This window comes from Panicum virgatum, chromosome 8N (assembly GCF_016808335.1).
Source record: "Panicum virgatum strain AP13 chromosome 8N, P.virgatum_v5, whole genome shotgun sequence".
Lineage (NCBI taxonomy): Eukaryota > Viridiplantae > Streptophyta > Magnoliopsida > Poales > Poaceae > Panicum > Panicum virgatum.
Window position 1 is genome coordinate 16215509 of NC_053152.1, and position 18025 is coordinate 16233533.

Consider the following 18025-nt stretch of genomic DNA (forward strand, 5'->3'; position numbering starts at 1 on the left):
ATCTAATGAACCATCATCTTCATTGTTTGCTAACCCATTAAGTTCACACGATGGCACTACACAATAAAAAAATGATAAAATTAATATCATCATATTTCAACTTCTTTAATTATATATTTTAAATGGTATACAGATTTTTACACAAGTTGTATTTGTGTGTAATTTAAATATATAATGTAACATGGTTATATAGTCACTCCATCCTAAAATGTAAGACATTTTGGTTTGTTCTAAGTCAAGCTGTCCTAAGTTTAACGTGTAATAATATTTTTGATATCAAATGAGAATAATTAGATTTATTATGATATATATTTTCATAATTTACTTATTTGATGTGTTAGATGTTAATATTTTTCTCTATAAATTTGGTCAAATATAGACTACTTTAATTTAGGAAAAGTAAAATACCCTACAGTTCAGGATGAAGGAAGTAATATATAATGGTTATGTTTAATAAAAAATGGAAGTGAAAGTGGATCAACACACACGTGTACTCTTTCAACACACAAGATGCTTATATAAAAGGAAAAGAAAAGCTACCAGCTTGATAATTTCTATATTAAGAGAAAAAGTGCAAAAATAGAGATAAAGAGACTTGAACCTACCTCCTCCATTCCAAAAAAATAAGACATTATATATAGGATTCAAATTTTGTCCTACCAAAAATGTTATTGTAGCATCTGGACATGTAGTGGGCCCCATAAACATTAATTCCCTGCCTATTAAGTCATGAGTGCATGGATAATTCCTCTACAGCTAAGGAAGTCTACTCCTTCCACTAATAGAGAAACATAGCAAAGCAACGCGTGTAATAGAGCTCCTGGATGTATGATCCCAATTAAAACATGTAAGTTTACAAGAAAATCTTTCTTTACCAAGGATTTTACAAGATACTCTTCTGTTAATTCCTGTGCGTCAAAATTTTGCGTACATCAAAAGAAAAGATTGACTCAAGATTGTACATGTTTATATATCATAATTAGTAGTTAGTATGTACAATCGAGATCCTCTACAAATTGATTACTTTTGGCACATACTAGTTAGAAACAGGGATACAGGTGTAAACAACTTTGTTGAGTTGGATGGAACATAGTAAATTATTACTAGGAACAAGCTGTTGCAATTGATTTATGAAATACAGGCTATAGATCTAAGTGAATCAGGAACAACTACATGAACAGATTGAACCAAAGATGTATATGGGAGGAAAGTTCAACTTACTGGAATAGTTATTCCCTAGTCTTTTTAGGGTGAAGGACAAAGAGGCGTAATTCTGGTGTGTGGCCAGATTTATCTTCCTCCCAACAACTCCCCCCTGCATGAAAACCTTCACAAACCTTGATGGTGACAATCGAGGCCGCACGTCCACCTCACGCTCAACACAAGTATCTGTACTCCTCATCCCATCCATAAGAGATTAGTCGCAGACTCCTGTTAGGAACAAAAATAAATTAGTTGTATGTTCTGAAATATCCTTTCAAAAAACTAGAGACTAGTGACAACTAGCTAGGCCAAGTTGTCTATCCTATGTCGAAGAGAGAAATATGATTCTAATATTAAAAAATGAAACTAGGAAGGAATGAAATGTAGGGACATGTGTTGCTCCCAACCTCGACAGATGCTATTCGAAATATGTGTAGATTATAGTCATACCCAGGAGAGGATGCCATCGATGGATATTTATACACAAGGCATGACCCTACTATTAAATGAAGTCAGTTGGCATACCCACTTTGTACAAATCCATCCTTGTATAGTATAGTATTTCAAAATATATTCAAAGTTACATGTCAATCTTGTGTGAATTTGTAGAGTAGATATCCAAAGGTGTATAGTATATCAAGACCACATCGTATTAACAATTCATCACTTGTGTGATAATGCTTTAGATCCAAATCAAATGCCTAAATAATTTCTTCAAAATTTAAGCTTCTACTTTCAATTACTTACTATTTAAATCTTGTAATATTAAGTTTAATAATAAAAACTGATTATAAGTACCTTGATATGATGGTATGATAAGGTTGTTCATTGTCATAATGCATGTTTACATGTTATTTTCATATTACTATATCATCAGATCTAGATTCAATAGTATCTGAACAAATTGTAAAATGAAAAGTGTTAGGGTCTGACTAAAAGTCACTTTTGATGACCAATAACTTTGAATTGGAAAAGATACAGGGGTGTGAGTGAAAATATGTTATTGGTACGCAAGCAAATATATCTCCAACATTTAATGTCGTAAGCATATCTTACACTTTCAGATACTGTGCTAGACTGCATTTATATTACATAATAATTGAACTTCATCTGTACAGATGCAGCCAGACATTTGCTTGTCCTCTTCAAAATTTAAAGTCAACTCATTCTGTTTTATTATATTACTTTCCTAAATGTTATAGACATGGTGACAAAATAGGATCCTCGAGTACTCTATATTTGTTTTGTTGATGGATTGGAACCACACTTTTGTGCAAATATTTTTTTCCTTTGTTTCACAATAAACGCAAAGTACAAATCATGACGTGTTTATAGAAAACTAATAGAAGTATTACTCCATACTTGAAACAATTATTTCAGTATTGAACTATGTTATACCAAAAGTTTAATAGGAAATTGGACGGTAGTAACTACTTGTGGGAAATGTTCAACTAATATGTAGTAGGTGGAGAAATTGTTTAATTTAGTGAGGTCATATTTTCTCATGTCCATGTATGTGTAAATCTAGGTGTGAGGAGGACAAAAGAAATAAATCAATAGGAGACAAATGTATATTAATTTAGATTATGGTAGATATGTAAGAAATCTAACTGAAATAGTAGAATAAAAATATTGCTAAACTAGACTGAGTCTTTCCAAAATTTTGCAAGTGCCAAAAATTCAAACATATCCACATGTTATATATACTCAATAGTGTCGTATAAGCTGACAGTACTAGGTAAAGAAGAACACTATATAGCTAATGAAAAAACAATTTCCACAAATCAATAAAAAGATATATTGCATTCGAGATTTCCTATGTTTACTCTGGTAGGTGTAACTTGGGTAATTACAAATAGAGCAATCTGTTAGTAAACATTAACATGAACAAGAGAGGCAATAGAAAAATATGGATTTGTATACATACTTTTGGATTTCATCTCAATGTGGTTAGGTAGGATTATCAGGCCAGCCTTGACATGTGCACCTTCCCTTGATTTGTCCAACAAAGGAACCTTGATATTGGTCACCTCCTCTTCACAAGATTTCTTCTCTCTTTGAGTTGAACAATCCTTGCCACCATATAGGCTAATGAAGCCCAAAGTTGGCACTAGTACTGTTGACATTTCTTAACATCGCCACCAGGAGTTGTTAGTTTCCGGCAACGGCGCCAGAAATGCTTGCTAGCTTTCCTTAGCATAATCAATAGGAATGGGGGATTTAAGCCCATCGCTAGCAACTACACCAAGAAACGCCACTCTCGTGGTATAGTCTATACGATTACAGATGGGATCCACAAGCACACGGATATACCGTTGTAGCATTTCACCTAGAGAGTAAGGGTATCGTTATTTATATTTTCCCAAAGGATGGCAATGGCAAAGGTATTGTACTTAACATTAATCATGACATTGTTCCTCAAGTAATAGGCAAAACTGTAGCAGAGGTAAGTCGTAAAGAAGATAAATCAAGGTAATGTGACACGAGCACACAACTAACACCCAAGAAAGAAAAGAATAAAAGAACGAAAGAATAAAAGAACGAACTAAACTATCCTATGTTAAGTTAGCTGGAGCTTAGGCTAGGTTAGGGGAGTGTATCTATTCAAAGCAAAGGTTATGTTAGAACATGGTTAGGACTGCAGGTGCTAGGAAATTGGGATACCGGGGAGACAGTCCTGCACTGGAGAACATCCAGTCCTGTTACCTCTTTGCATGAACTCCTACACCATACCCGAACATCGGGGAATGCACTAATCGCAACACAACTGTTACGACAGACGGACATGGCTGTCACCTCCTACAGTCTACCCTAGTCACACTAATGAAGACTAGGCCCGATCTTCCGAGAGGTAGAGGTAAATTCGATTGGTGGAGTGTGTGACGTTGGCGATCCGGCTTCTAATCAGCACGATTCGAAGTCAAGCAACTGTTACACCACTGCTCTATTGGTTATCAACCAAGCACAACTTGATTGACCTCGCCGAGAAGGCTTTTCCTGCAAGCGAATCGAAGAACACAAGCAAGAAAGGAAAAACACGCAATCTGAAATTGCAGATGTGTATGAAGCAAAAATCAAGTGGGGTTCAAGAACTCGATTCCAAAGGACTAATCAACACAGTGGAGGAGATCAAGAACGGGGGCACTTGATTAATGTATAAGGACTTGTCTCCACAGATACAACGATGCAATGTCTCAAAGGAAAACTCAAGACTAAACAAAACCCAAGTCTAAAAGGCGGCGGCTACTGAGTTTATATCCTAAGGGAGGTCCTAGGGTTGCTGGTGGAGGCTGAGGGGGCGTCCACCACTTTGGCCAACACGGTACACGGGCCAACAGCCCAAAAGATGGTGGCGCAGCGCCCTGACAGATTCTAGATGTCATATTGTTTTGGCGATTCCTGTCCACTCCGAATGAATTTAGGCCTCAAACTAGTGCCATTGTAAGCTCCTTGAAATTATATTTCCATCCATATAAATAGCATCTAAAACGGACTCCGTATGCGGCCTGGGCATTGATTTTGGTGCGGGCTGCTCCTGGACTCCGAAGCAGACTCGAACTCGACTTGGATTGGGTCTCCAACTCCGCTTGGCTGCCCTTGCTGGTCCACCATGGCTCCAAACTCCTCCCCAATGTCCTCCTCATCATCTCCTTGGTTTCTAACAATAATTAAATCATTTGGTAGTAATTTATTCTCAAATCTAAATGACAAATTTATTTGGAACGAGCTCACCTTATAATCAACGGTCGTATCCGAAGGTGTCGTGCCCTCATCATCCTCCCCTTCTTGAAAGAAAAGCCATCCTCGGCACCAATTGTACTCAAAACTGATCCTGTAGGCTATTTGATCCAAATCCACATGAGCTTTGTCAATACTATCCTGCAAAAGATTAGTACTAACAAAAGGCAGCATAGGAATAGATCGCGTATGAATATCAATAGTATCGGATCCACTTAGTTGATTACAATCTTGGACAACAAAAGAAGAATTCAGATTTGCACAAATGTAAACCCGATATATCAAATATTGTCTTTTGTTGTTATATTTGCAAATAACATGATATGTATGTCTAGACAACCATGACAAATCAGCACACATAAAAAGTTTCTCCTTTAAATTACTTAGAGTACACAAAACATCAAATTCAATGTAACCCAGGGTATGTAAAGAAGACAACAATTTCATCTCATTTGTATCACTAGCAACATGAATCAAATTTGTAAATTCAGCAAAAGCATGTGGTTCAGTGCTCTCAAGTTTATGATCAGGTAAATCATCTTTATCACAGAGAATATGAAGCAAATCATCTTGTGACAAAGGTAAATCAGGAGTTGGTCCCACTAATAGTTGCTCTGTCATAGCATGAGTGGTGGAAGAATTCAGCACATCAAAAGAAGCCTCACCATCCATATAAAGAGCATCCAAAACGGACTCCGTATGCGGCCTGGGCGTTGATTTTGGTACGGGCTGCTCCTAGACTCCGAAGCAGACTCGAACTCGACTTAGATTGGGCCTCCAACTCCGCTTGGCTGCCCGTGCTAGTCCACCACGGCTCCAAACTCCTCCCCAACGTCCTCCTCATCATCTCCATGGTTTCTAAAAATAATTAAATCATTAGGTAGTAATTTATTCTCAAATCTAAATGACAAATTTATTTGGAACGAGCTCACCTTATAATCAACGGTCGTATCCGAAGGTGTCGTGCCCTCATCACACACCGTGGAGCACAGTCATATCCGAAGGATCCCGCATATCCGAGCACCACGCCCGTGTATGAGGTCACTACTCTAGTGTCCCCGGATCTCCCACCCTTCGGATGGACAAGTAAAACACTAGAGCAAGCCCAAAAGCACAACGAACCGATATCCGTACCCGGATCATCTGGTCTAACCATACTCGTCACACAACTTATGATAAATAGAAGCATGGATTGACACTACTGCAGAAACGGTTCGTAGCTAACGGATATGAGAGCCGCCCCTGAAAATGCATTTCCAGGGGCGGGCGGGGGGGGGGGGGGGCGGTCACCCGCCTCTGAAAATAGATTTGTAGGGGCGGGTCACCCCCACCCGCCCCTGGAAATGAATTAGTAGGGGCGGTTAGGGGGATCGCCCGCCACTACAAAACGATTTTCAGGGGCGGGTGACCCCCCACCGCCCCTGGAAATCGTTTTCCCGCCCACCCAAAATTTTTGAATTCGCGTTCTTTTTTTTACGGGATTTGAATTCGCAATTTTGTTCTATCAATCACGTCCAAACTATTGTACGTATTTTGTTTCGTTAAAACGTGCCATCACATCGGCACTATTATACGTCTATTAGTGATAACTTCCGAACTTCAATCTTGTTCGCGATCGAGACATCAAATATGTTAGACATAAAATACTTACGCATACAAAATTCATAATAGATGAAAATTAAATATCAATATAGTACATCATTCCAATTCACCTCTTATACATATTTTCCACTATTCCCCTGGGACGCTACAGAAATGGTTAACAGTGCCCTTGATTGTGCCACTCATGAAGTGAAATGTATTTATCATCCATTGCTAATTCTTGTGTTTCGTCAAAAAAAAATTACCTTTCACGTTCACCACTTCATGCAGAATGAAACGACACAAATCATCGACTACATTTAGAAGTTGTCTCCCGTGGAGCTGGCATCCGTGTTTCTCCGGGTGAAGCTGCAATTATTGAATCCATGATAAAATTAAGCAAGTGGTAGTTACAGTAAAACACAACGTTCAAACATCTATCCATAGTAAAGAGTAGGCCCTTACGCGTTCAGGATCAGTAGTATATCTCCCTTGCAGCCTCATATTCTCGCACATGTAGTACCCGCAGTACACGGAACCTACCGGTTGCTTGTGGCACGGGAAATTTGTGCGAATAGTCATTTTCTTTGGTTTTTTGGCGGGATGAGGAAGTCCTTTATAAACGTAGAACTTGTAAGACCTGTTTTAAATTGAAAAAAATGGAAAGTTAATTTATAGAGGCATATTTCTGTAAAGACACAAGAGATAGATGTGCATAGGGAAGAGAAAATTCACTCACAATTGAAGAAGGTCTACGAATTTTTGGTATCTATCGGCTTTCCAGTCCAAGGAGTCATATACAATGACTCTTCCAAGCTTTGGCTTTAGTTCGAATGCAATCCAGTGACCTCTGCAAAACAATAAAAGTTTATGTACGATTTGTAGCCTTGGATATCAGAGTAATGGTTTATCAAATAATTGGTATTAGACTTACTTGACGTGGTATGGTGCATATATAGAATCCATGTCTTTCCACCGTTCCATCATAAGTGATATGTAGGCTGAAACCCTATTCATGGTCTCATTGTGAAATCTTTTTTGTTCCTCATCTTTGGCCTCCTTTGTTTCAAATGGCTTTAGATGGTCATTGTCGTCCTTCATCCATTTTGGCCCAGCGTGCACAGACTCGCAAATCGCTACGGGATCAAGGTACCGGACCTTTAAGTTTAAAATAATAGCATCCATTGTTTGCATCCTATAGAATATAATGTATGGCATTAAATATTTATGCATATACAGTTTTAGGCCGTAATACAACATATTAGTATCGATGAGGCACTTACATGCACCATAGTCGAACCATTTCAACACCAAGTTCTTTGAGGCAGAACATGCGCTGGATGTCTGGAAAATCAAACGTGATATCATAGACTTGTGGCCCCTTAACTTTGAATACATCTGGATGGTGCGAGGCATATATGGTTTTCAGCCCAAGTCTACATGCCCTCTTGTACCAATTATGCATCCTCTGCATGTAACTAGGGCAATCACATAGTATCCAGTTCGGTAGCAAGTCCTTTCTGTACTCAAACCTTAGAGGAGCATCTTCTAAGTTTGGAAGGTCATCAACCGCAAGCACCTTGTTGTGCAACGTGTCCGTGTGGGGCGTAGAAAAGCCCGACCTTCTACTGCCACTAGAAGTTGGTGGATTTTCCTTTGACTTAGCCTTCTTAGCTTTTCCATCAGACTTCTTGTTTGCGGCGTGCCATCTATTCACAGTTTCGGACCCTTCCTTTTCCTTTTGGTAAGACCGCAAAACTCGAGGTAGCACTGATGTGGTCAGAGGAGCCGAGGTCGGTGCCTGAGGTGATGACTCTCGTTGCCCTGGAGCCACAGGTGATGGCGGAGCCTTAGGTGACGGCTCTCATGTCACTAGAGCCGTTGGTCATGGCAGAGCCCGAGGTGAAGGCTCTCATTGCTCTAAAGCCGCAGGTGATGGTGGAGCCTGAGGTGATGGCTCTCGTGTCACTGGAGCCGCTGGTGATGGTGGAGCCTGAGGTGATGGCTCTCGTGGCATTGTAGGCACTGGTGATTCATCTCGTGGTTGTGGTTATGGGAGGGCATGTTTCATAGCAGGCATAGTTATCTGACTAACCAGTAAGATATCACGTTTTTGCCATAGAATTGTGCTACTGACACATTCTCCAAGGCAATTATTCCCATCTGCAGTGGGATTGTCTATCTCGTTATCCTCGAAGCTTGATTTCAAGAGTTCCTCCACTTCTACGCACACATATAGGGCCGGGATCTGGTTTCCCTCAAATAAATCCCTAGCCGGATGCACTCGGGCTCTAGCAACTTCCTTTGTTTTTCCAGCTCTGCCGACCGGATAGAGCAACAAGCATGGAGTAATACTCGTTATGGCATCCACCGGGTATGGTTGTGCTATGTTCGAGGCGGCACTACTCTGAGCACATGCCGAACTCGCTCGGCCAATTACTGGAGGGGACATGACCACCATCTATTGCTGTCCTACCTCCTGCGACGGGTTGAACATAATTAGCCATGGCTGCTGCTTCTGCTCTGCAAGTTCTGCTCTCAACATATCCTTGAATTTGGCCAGCATTGTGTTCCCTGCTGCTGCTATGATTTCTTCTTTGTAGCGGTCATGGCTCCTTTACCTAGCCTTGTCCTTCTCGAACCCATCCTTGATGCTCAACTTAGAGGACAAGCCTCTAACACGGCCTCCATGCTCTTTGGACCCAATGGCTATACTGAGCACATCCTACTCCCTTTGGGGTTTGAACTTTCCTTGAATCTGAAGCTCCGCAAGTTCTAACATCTTTTGTGCCACCGTGTCAGTCTTGGGTCAAACTTTGGTTTCCCTTCAACTAGCTTTGGCTTCCTTGCTTGAATCCATTGCCAGCCACGTTCGTCCAAACCGTCATATGGGTCGGGCTGCCCGGTAGCTATTGCTGCCTCTCTTTCACAGTGCCACTGGTCGAGCTTTCGTTGGTACCCACCCGGCCCAAGGTGCACTTTTTATATATTGATCTATGCTAGGTCACTTTGCTTCTGACTTAGGGCTAGAGCTTCTTCAGTGGTCTTCTGTCGAACATACTCTTCCCATTGTGCTGGTGTGATGTCCATGAAATCCGCAAAGGGTGTGAGACCCTTCTTGACATACCGAACATTCAGTTCGCTCTTCCATCTGCGGAAAGTTTCACCGAGCATATTCCTAACATGATATTTCACTTTATCTCTAGTTCCTCGGGGAAAAAATAAAAGTTTTGCTCAACAGTTGCCACATTGTTTCTTTCCCCCTCGAAAACTAGTGTCCATTTGGGGATCGTTGGATCCACAACCACTTTTGTTCTGATTATAGCTCCGATGGCATTACGAAACTTTGCTACAATCTCAGGGGGGTTCTATGGGCTCTCTTGCTGTGCTAATTGCATTAACCGTGAACTGTCCTTAAGGGTATTGGTTTCTTCCTCGCTGACCTCGTTTCCTTTTGTTTTGGCTGTCAGAGGTTGTAGGGTCCGGACGCGATCTTTCATTGTCTTCCTCTGTTGGGCTAGGGGGGTGGCATCATCGCCTACTTCTTCCTGTTGGAGACTCCTAATGTCGTTCTGGATCGTAATCCGGATCTAATGCCTCCTTTGACCATCTTTGTCTTGGCTAAATATTAGGATGTTCATCAACTGGGTCGACCCATACATTTCCTTGCCAATAGCCAGGGCCCTGCACTCGCCCCTGCTCATCCCCAGATTCTTCACTGTCGTCAGAGTGCTTGTTCCCAGATTGGTCGTTCTGCCACTCCATCTAAGATGCGATTCGATTAATTTCATCGTCTTTAGGTGCGGGATCATCCCTTCGTGGGGAAGATGATGATGGACGATCCATTATGACTTCTACAGTACAAAGCCATCGAAACTAATTTGAATTCATAACAAACCACATTATAAATTATAATTACTTTGAATAATAAATTCTGGAAGTACAAACTTTATTAATACAAGTCTGGAAGATACGAAAGCAACAAACATGAAGAATGGAAATTGATAATAAAAATCATACACATTGTATTAACAAATATGAAAGATTGGAAATTGATAATGAAAATCATACACTTTGAATTAACTACATTATAAACCCTAAATTATTCTAAACCCTAAATTATTCAAATTATTGGAAACCATAAACCCTAATTGTTCTAATTATTCTAAATCCTAAATTGTTGTAAATTCTAAACCCGAACATAATTGGAACCCTAACCCTAACAAGGGGCTTATAGCCGGGCCCACATGTCAGTGGGTACCCTGGCCCCACATGTCATTGGCCGGCCACCATGGGGAAGGAGGGGGTGGAGCTCACGGGGAGGAGGCGGGCGGCGCCGATGGCGGCGGGGAGGGAGGAGCCAGCGGGGAGGGCGGGTAGGCGCAGGCGGCGGCGTGGAGGAAGGAGAGCGCGGGGAGGAGGCGGGAGGGCGATGGCGGCCAGCCAGATCTGGGGCGTAGCGGGGAGGAGGCGGTCGCCATAGAGGAGACGGGGGCCATGGAGGAGGTCCGGTGCGGAGGCCGGCGGCGGCTAGGGCGGCCCGGCGCGGTGGAGGAGGACGACGCGGTGGAGGAGGTCGAGCGCAGTGGAGGACGGGTGTAAGGATCACCGGGGTGTCCGACCCTAGAGGGGGAGGGGGTGAATAGGGTCGGTAATCGCTTTTCTATCCTAGGGCTCAATCTAATTGCATAAGATAAACCTAACACGTCCTACACATGCTAGTTATGACTAAGGTTTATCTATGCTACCCTCTACTTACCCCAAAAGACTTGCAACCTATAGTCAATCCTAATCAAACTAACTAGGAAAGTAAAGGTAAGCAAGTAAGAGTAAATGCGGAAACGTAATGCGGTAAGTAAAGCGGTAAGGGAGAGGATATGCAAACTCCCGTGAAGACACCAAGACACACGATTTAACGTGGTTCGGTTAGGACACCAAAGTCCCTCCCTACGTCCACGGCCACTTGCTCACAAAGAACAAGTGTGATACCGAGTCTCTTCGCTTGATCACCGTCTTGCCACGCCTCCAAGGCTCCCGACAAGCAAAGGCTAAGTGACACCAAGTCACAAAGACGAGGTCACCGCCACCGTCTATCTCGAAGCGTCACCACGGCACCGTCTTCACTATCTTGGAGCTTTAACACCAAGTAGGGGCCTCCTTCCCCGCACAAAGTGTCGTTGCCACTCCACACCAAGTCGGAGGGTCACACGACGAGTACAAGTGTTTGCTTGCCGCAGCAAGACTTCTCTCAAGGGAGCTCTCGCAAGAACTAATCCCTAATCAAGCACTAAGCACTCTAACAAGTGTGCTTAAGCATATATGATGTACAATGAAGCTCTATGGTGGTTGGAGATGATCTTTAGCTCTAGTATACTTCTTTGAACTCCAGCACACTCAAATGGTGCGGCCTTGGGGGTATATATAGGCAGCACAAGCAAATATAGCCGTTGGAGAAAAGCTGCCAGAAATGTGCTTAACACCGGTTAATCCGATGCTCCCCAAATCGCCATCGTCGGTTTAACCGGTGATACTAAACTGCCCACTGAAAACTAGCCGTTACGTGTACGGGCAATCAACCGACGCAATCGACCGATGTATGTAATATTAGCGTCGGTTTAACCGGTGAGTGCAACTGTCCTCTGATCCTTAAAAAACAAACTCTCTGGACAACTGCACCGATGCCATTAACCGGTGCATCATCGGTTCATCCGATGTATGCATTTTTCTTGGTCTGCTTCTGCCATTGCACCGACGTATTCAAACTTCCTATCGTCGGTTCATCCGGTGCCAAACCCTAGCCCGCAGGCCATCTCTGTCATTGCACCGATGAGTACATTTTGCCTTACGTCGGTTTAACCGGTGATACTAAAACTCCCAGACGTGCTCAAGTCAATGCACCGACGTGTGTAATTTGCTTGGCGTCGGTTCAACCGGTGACTTGATTTCTTTTAGGTTTCAGGGCGCTGCCCTGAGACCCGCGAGGGGCGGCTCCCCCTCGACCCTTCGGGCCTAGCTTCGCATCTCTTCTCTTTGTCATCACTTGAACCTAAAAGCCTGAGTATATCATCTAAGCAAACACATTAGTTCAAGTGTTGCGTGTGTCATCAATCGCCAAAACATTATAATGAAATATGGCATGAGAGGCCATTTTCGCTACAACGGGGCCACCGGGGAGGAGGGCGCGCGCGGTGGAGGTCTGGTGCGGAGGCCTCGCGCCGTGGGGAGGAGGCTGGCGGGGAGGCCGCGCTCGGTGGAGGCGGGGCGGGGGAGGAGCAGGAACAGCGGCGGAGGGAAGAAGGAGGATCGGCGGCGGGGGGGGGGGGGGGGGTTCTCGGTGCGTCAGGGAGTCTGGAAATTTTTCGAAGTCATTGGGTATTTATAGAAGCATGATTTTGTAGGGGCAGGTGGGGGCCCTACAAATCGATTTCTAGGGGCGGGCGGTCCCAAGGCCCGCCCCTACAAATCTATTTGTAGGGGCGAGCGAAGCGCCCACCCGCCCCTACAAATCTTTTTCCATATTTAACAATTAAATTTGTGTAAACCATAAAATAAAATAAAAAATACAGAAAAACCTGAAAATTTTAGTATACGTGTATTTTTTGTTTAAAACATAGGAAAAATAGCAAATCTATTTGTAGGGGCGGGTGTACCCACCACCCGCCTCTACAAATCTTTTTCCATATCTAATCCGAAAATTCTTTTAAACCAGAAAATATAGTAAACAATATTAAAAAAACTGAATTTTTTTGCATACGCGTATTTTTATGTGTAAAACATAGGAAAAATAGAAAATTTACATTTCATTGTATATAAGAAAATGTGTTCAAACCCTAACCTCTACTATGCCACACTACTCTCATAATACTTAAGAGAAACTTTGCGTTTTGCACACTTTCAAACAATAAAAATCATGAGTCGTATTTTTAGAATTTTTCAACAGATCCACTAGTTATTATATGCTAATGGTAAAAATTTCACATTTTTTAGATGTGGTTTGCTATTTTTTTTTGGATTAAATATTTTTTCAGCATAAATTGGGAAACGATTTATAGGGCGGGTGGGGGCTTCACCCGCCCCTACAAATGGATTTCTAGGGGCGGGCCATGGCTCCACCTGCCCCTAAAAATAGGTTTGTAGGGGCCGGTGACGCTCCCACCCGCCCCTACAAATCTTTTTCCATATTTAATCCGAAAATTCGTTTAAATCAGAAAATATAGTAAACAATTTCAAAAAAGCTCAAATTTTATCATACGCATATTTTTTATGTGTAAAACATAGGAAAAATAGCAAATTTACATTTCAGTGTATATAATAAGAAAATGTGTTGCAATATGTCACACTACTCTCTCATACTATTTAAGAAATATTTTTTTCAGAAAAAATTGGGAGTAAGGCGTGATAAAATACAAGCAGTACCAAACATTAATATATCGCTTGTTTATACAAATTTGAAAAATACATAAATGCATTAGATATTGAAGCGGTAACAATTCTCGATTCGCCATCTTTGTGTGCCCGCGGCTTGTCATCTTTCCGTATGCCTGCTTCTATAATCTTCATCTTCTGTGGTAGGTCTGTGGAGAGGTTCATTTGATCATACTGATTATATTCTTCCACATCGTCAATACCCTTGACTCCTACGATATCTTGTTTTCCAGGGACGACAACATATTTTGTCTTCTTTGTAGGATCAGCTACATAGAGTGCCTGTGCGACCTGTGAAGCAAGTACCCTTGGGTCGTCTTTGTAATCAATATTATTGAGGTCAACAATTGTGAGACTATAGCCGTCCACCACAATACCTTTGGGGTGCTTCACCCAACGACACCGAAAGCCCAGGATTTGTATATTCGAACCATAGTGCACTTCCCATATATCATCTATGACACTAAAATGTGTTGTAATTTGACATGTTTTCTCATTCAAGGCCTCAATACGAACACCACTGTTCTGGGACACTGTCTTCTTTTCCTTGGTGCCAGTATAGAATAGATATCCATTTATGTCGTACTCTTGCCATGATGTGACCTGGCTAGATGGGCCAGCTGCCAATCTTTTGATCATTTGCTCCTCGACAGTCTCCCCATCTGGTAGATCTAGGTCATTCAACCATGTAGTAAGTCGACGTTTGTGCTCTCTCATGACCCAATCATCCAAGCGGCCATTACATTCTGCCCAAAGTATGCTCAAGTGTTCTTCGAGTAAAGGTGTCATTATCGTGAGATGTTGCATGATACAGTAATGTGCTTACCTTTGAAATCTTTGTCGATGAAGATTTTCCTGCCGACTGTGCCCATACCTTCCAACCTCCCCAAAGAGCGTGGAATTGGCAAACCAAGGGACACGTTATCCTTTAGGTAACCTAAGCAAGACTCGATGACTTCCTCAGTATTGTATCCCTCTATCATGGACCCCTCAGGATGAGCACGATTCAATATGTACCGGCTGAGGATAGACATGAAATGTTCATACATCCACATTTCATGTAGGTAAAGTGGACCAAGTGCTTGTATCTGATCGACAATGTGAATCATTAGATGTTCGGTTATATCAAAATAACCCGGAGGGAAACACATCTCGAGCTGCGCCATAGTCTCCGCAATGAATTCTTTAAGATCATGCAACTCATCTTCGTAGATCACCTTTTGTGAAATCCTATTGAAGAAGTAACACAATCGAGTGATTACCATCTTTACATATACTGGCTTGATCGCTCTGATTGCAATCGGGAGGAATACTGTCAGCAGCACATGACAATCATGACAATTATAGCCGCATAGTGATAAATCTTTCATCGAGACTAGTTTTCTTATGTTGGACGTGAAACGACTCGGAACTCGGATCCCTCTTAAGCTCTCGCACATTGCCTTCTTCTCATCACGTGTCAAGTTATAGCTAGCTGGGGGGAGTTCATATCTGCCATTCTTTCTCCACAGGGTGAAGATCTTATCTAATCTTCATGGCTACCAAGTCCTGACGCGGCTTCAAGGTATCCTATGTTCTGGCAGATGTCTCCAGGAGGAGCCCTATTGTGTTCCCAAACACATTCTTCTTCAGGTGTGTACCATCGATTGCATGACAAACCTCGAGATCCGCCCAATACGGCAAGTACTTGTAGAAGATGGATTGTTTCTTGAATGGCACGCCATCGATAGGTGCCTTATCTCTCTTTCTCTTCTTCCCATCCTCCTTCTTCCCATAAATGACTTGGATGGTCCGAACCATAATAATAGAAATTCTCTCTAAATTCTCTCTCTAAATTCTCTTCATTTCCTTCTATATATGAAATAACTAAATTCTAGATAATATCAAATAATGGCAAAAAAAATAATGACTACATTCTCTCTAACTAAATTCTCTCCATTTCCTTCTATAACTAAATTCTCTAACTAATGTATATAAATAAATTAACATGCGATACAAGTACATCTAAATTGCACATGTAAAGAAAAAGTAATAAATTATACATATATACATATATAATACAAACTAATTATACATAAATTATTTAAATTCTATCTAATTATACATTATATAGTATATACATATACATAACAAACTAATTATACTAATTATACATGAAACTAATATAGATAAATTATATACTATCTAGTTATCACTAAACAATTAAATTTTAAACTAAATAAAACTATACTATCTAGTTATCACTTAAAAAAATAAATTTTAAACTAAACTATACTATGCGTAGGAGGGCGCCGGTGTCGCAGTGGGGTGGCCGGCATGCTGCAGGGTGAAGGGGCGGCGCGGTGGAGGACATTGAATAAGGACATCAAATTCTAAAAATACTACATTTATAATTAAATTCTAAAAATATCTCTATATAATAATGGTAACACTATATCTATAATTAAATTCTAGTTAATATCTAATAATAAAAATACTATATCTATAATTAAATTATAAAAATATCTCTATAATTAAATTCTAGTCAATATATAATAATTGCAACACTATATCTACAACTAAATTAACACAGATAACACTGACATCTAACATGCACGAGTATTTTTCCTTCGAAGATCTAGATGCAACTAAACTAACAAAGTTGATTTTGTATGTTTACCATTTTTCTGTGATTTGTTATGCATTTTACAAAATCTCAGCCGAATTAAACAATTTTGGAAAACCCTAAACCCTAAATAGGGGCTGACAGTTGGGCCTCACTGGTCAGTGAGAGGCCCAGCCCAGCCCCAGCTCGCGCACGCCATGGCACGGCGGCGGCGGCGTTCCGGCCGGCGTAGGGTCGGGAGGCGAGAGTGCGGCGCGCGCCCGCGGCCAGGGAGGCCAGGTGGCTTTGGGGTGCGCGGCAGCGGCGTGCAGCCCCGCGTAGGGGCTGCCCGCGATCTGCGTGCGGGGACGGGACGCCAACCGCGGCGGTGCAGCTGCGCCCCAGCAATGCAGTGCCGGAAAGAGAGGGGAAAGGGGTCGGAGAGGATGAGGAGGGCGTGGGGAAGCTCACCACGAGCTCTATTCGGGTGGAAGTGGACCGGAGCAGCGTCGAGGCCGGTGGGCGGCGGCGCCTCTCGTACGCGGCGGTCAATGGGGCGTCGAGGGCACGCACGGAGGTCGAGGTGGCGGGTCGAGGAGATGCCGCGACGGCCGGAGCAGAGGGCGCGAGCGTCGTCGAGGCCGGAGGCGCAGTGAGGTGGCGAGGTGGACGATCTGAGGCCTGCGGCAATCGCGAGAGGAGGGGGGAATGGAGGAAGAAGGGCCGGGGCTTAAATACCCGGTGCCTTTGGCACCGGGTGATAATTCCAACCGGTACCTAAGAGCTCCTTAGGTACCGGTTGCAGTTCCACCCGGTGCCTTAGTGAAGCCATAGGCACCAGTTGCAGTTCCACCCGGTGCCTTAGGGGCCCAACGGGCGGGAATGAAATTTTCCTTTGGCACCGGGTGGAGAAGCAAAACCGGTGCCTTAGGGTCTTTGAAATTTACTTTTGTAGATTGCTGGCGGGATGAGATCTGAAATCCCTCGATAGCTCAATGGTAACTCTGTGTAATTTGTGCGCCGTCGCCATGGTTCGAACCCGCGGCCAACCCCTTTTTTTTCGAATTGCCTGCCTTAGGTACCGGTTGATAATTCTAACCGGTACCTAAGGTTTTCTTTTATTTTCACCTTTCTCGTTTTCAAATAAATCTGTTAATTCACTAATAAATCTTTTAATTGCCTAATAAATCTGTAAATTCCCTAATAATAATAAATCAAATAATTGCTACATAATAAATCATTTAGGTGCATAACTAATTATTTTAATTGCATAATAAATCATAATAAATCAAATAATTGCATAATAAATCATTTAATTGCCCAATAAATCAATTCATTGCATAAGAAATCTGATAATATTCACAGAAAATATTACAAGACATAATCATTCAACTAAGGGAATATTAACGATGGTTCGCTTTACAATCGTCCCTTCATTATGATCATGACATGCGTACGGAGCCTCCTCTTCGGCTAAAAGAATACTTATGTCAA